We start from the raw sequence: 3127 nt of genomic DNA, 5'->3' as shown, positions 1-3127 counted from the left end.
GCTCGGCAAGCTGATGTACCATTTTGCGTTATGTTATAAATTCCATATGATCACAGATTTTACTTGACTTGAGAACGACGGAAAGAATGTTTCTGAAAGCCCTTACTAAGTATTTCATTTTTATTTGACTTAAGAGACCAAAGCGACTATGTGTGTAGTAAGAGTCAGCGGGTTCGCTCGGCCCCAAGTAAGGGTCGGGTGCCTATCACACCCTAGCGAGATTAGGGTGTGACAAAATGTCCTCGTGCTCACCCTGAAAGACTCGAATTAGCAACCTCGAAGATCAACCACGAGGAATAGAAGTTGATCCTACCTGGTACTCTGCATTCATAAAAAAATGCAGCAAGTGCAGGTCAGTACAAACAACAAGTACTGGTAGGTATCATAGGCCGACTAAGACTAGCTTGTTATATCCCGCATTTTGTACATTCGGATAATTCAAGATAATTGCGACAAGTTAAGGGCAAGGCTATATTTTGATCTTGTTTAATATATAAGTTGTTTATGAAAATTTTGATGTGAAAATATTAAGAAAGGCTAGGGGTAAAAAGGAAAATTCGCAAGATGGCTCGTGAAAATATTGAGGAAGGCTAAGGGAAAATTTGGAATTAGGAAAATAAATTTTCATGAATTACAAAACAAACAAAAAAGAGTGAGCTTGAATTAAAGGGTCATGTGGCCGTCCATATTGGGTATGGGCCAAGGCCCACATGGATGAATTATATATGTGAAATTAGATGACTAATTCCACACATTTTTCATCTTTGTCCTTAAGAAATTTCAAGAAACTTGGAGAGGAAAAACAAGAAGGCCATATTCGGCCAAGCTATGCCAAAATTGACCCGTTGAAAATCTTGATCAAAAATTATTTTCTTCTAGCAGTCCTACTAATTTGAAGGTCCTCTTTAACGTGGGATAATTGTTGGAGTAAGTAGACCACTCTTTGTTGCAAGTTCATAACCCTAGCCAAGTGAGAGGTTAAGGGAAAAAGGTAAGAATTAATCTTCTTTTATATGTTATGGATGGTTGTGTATGTTGTAGTATGTAGAAATGGATGGAATTTATGAAAATATGGATGTTATGTTGTGGCCGTGCATGTCTAGGTGTTGTGTAGAGGTGACGAATTAATTTTATCTAGTGTTTTGGTTGTTGTTGTTATGAATTCTATGTTGATAATGAAAGTTTGATGATTCTAGTTGAAGTTGTAAGTGTTGGAGAGTTGTTTTATGTCACGACCCAATTTGCGAGTCGTGGTGGCACCTACACTATCCCTCCGAGTAGGCAAACCACATTACTGATAACAAGTTAAATAGCGAAAAATTAAATAAGAATAAGTTATCAAGTCTTAAATACTTATCATAACTAGAAATGTCACGACAACCCCAAAATCTGGTCAAAGGGTACAAGAGCGCTAACATAGTACGGAATATAAGTCTGAAAATACCCGAAGGCTACATATTGTCTGTCGAATACAAAAACAGAAATAAAAAGAGGAGGTCCTTCAGGGGCCACGGATGACCAAGTAGCTCACCCTGAATTACTAAAAGATGTCACCCTCGCATATCAGTCACGGGGTGTAGAGCTGGAGCCTGGATCGTACTCTGCACTCAACAAAAGTGCAGCAAGAGTAATATCAGTACAACACTAGTACCGGTAAGCATCATAGGCCGACAATGATTAGATAACACATGAAGAAGTTGAAACCAACAAGTAGCACATAGAGCAAACATGTATGGTCACGTATCATATACAAGTAAAGTGTAAAGGAATCGTGAAATCAACCAAGACAGATATAATTCACCAAATGATCAGTCAAATATATGAGTGGATGAATGCAATGCAATGCAATAGTCACCTCTCTCACTCCACTCTCATACACACATGCTAAGGGCAGTGCCTCAAGCCATGACCCATGGGGGACCCGCGAAGTCCATGTACCACTCGTGCTCTCCGGCAGAAACCTCGGAGGTTATTAATCACTCTTAATCTCCGGCAAGGATCTCGCAGTCTCTCTGTCACTCTCCATCTCCGGCAAAGACCTCGAAGTCTCTCAATCACTCACCTCACCAATCGTCACAACAATAATATGGAAAGCATGCCATGCATGATATCAGTCTCAACAATATCACCAATATAAATCAACAAGTACAAGTCATATTACTGTCCACTGTTCAATTATCAATATTACCATTCCTTTTCATGTGATGAGTGAACTAGTATGTGACGGAGATACAACCAAGTGATAATCACAGAAATATCACATTTGGCAACAAGCCAGCATAACAGCTGACAAAACCAACCTAATTGGAATTCACCTCCACTTCATGCCCGAAGGCCTATCATGCTATCCCCGTCACTTTCTATAACTACATACGATTCTCTAATCAGAGTCTAACTAAAGTGGACCGTAACCTACCTCAATGCCGAGCAGGTGCCACGAACAATCAAACCAATGTCTTCCCTTTGCGTGGAGCCTCTGAACGATTAAAATCTATAAAATATGTGATCTACGTTAGAATACGAATCTAAGGACACCCATATTGCTATATTTATATTCGAAACCCAAAAACGCACCCGAAAAGTGACCTCGGGCCCACAGGGGCAAAATTGGAATTTTATTGAAAAATAATTTCACCCATAATCTAAAGGTCATATATTTTAAAAATTATCAATTTCATCCATAAATGGACTCTCAAATCATTAATTCTCATTTATTAGAGCTATGACTCGAAACCTTTAATTACCCAAAATCTTAACTTCGGACAAAAATCTAACCTTCCACAATTCAAAGACAATGAATTTGAAGGTATTCATATATCCCAATACTGCTAATATTCAATCATATAGACTCAACATATCAAAATTGAAACTTTTACGTGATGAACATACGACCATTTCAAAACCAAAAGAAAGTGAAATAAATTACTGACACAGTGCTAACTTAATAAGAAAACGTACAGAACATAGCCCCCAACATTAACTCTATCAATTTGTCCTCAATCATTTTGTCATCATTATCTAATCATCATAACTTAACCAAGATGGTAAATAAGAACACCTATTAAGGAATATTGAAGCATTCCTACAGCACACGTAATTAACAATGAAAATCCACCAAGGCTTAATA

At 38.0% G+C, this 3127-nt stretch overlaps 1 long non-coding RNA gene across 1 annotated transcript; it reads right to left on the bottom strand.

The window, feature by feature from the left end:
* Positions 1-1331: 1331 nt before the first annotated feature.
* LOC132631033 (uncharacterized) lies at positions 1332-2701 on the bottom strand. The gene is made up of 2 exons (XR_009578807.1): positions 2417-2701; positions 1332-1601 (listed from the first exon to the last, which is right to left on the bottom strand). It is a non-coding gene; the product is annotated as an uncharacterized LOC132631033 (long non-coding RNA).
* Positions 2702-3127: the final 426 nt, after the last annotated feature.

Source organism: Lycium barbarum, chromosome 1, assembly GCF_019175385.1.
Source record: "Lycium barbarum isolate Lr01 chromosome 1, ASM1917538v2, whole genome shotgun sequence".
NCBI lineage: Eukaryota > Viridiplantae > Streptophyta > Magnoliopsida > Solanales > Solanaceae > Lycium > Lycium barbarum.
Note: the sequence above shows the minus strand (reverse complement) of the source record. Positions and strands in the feature narration are given on the sequence as shown.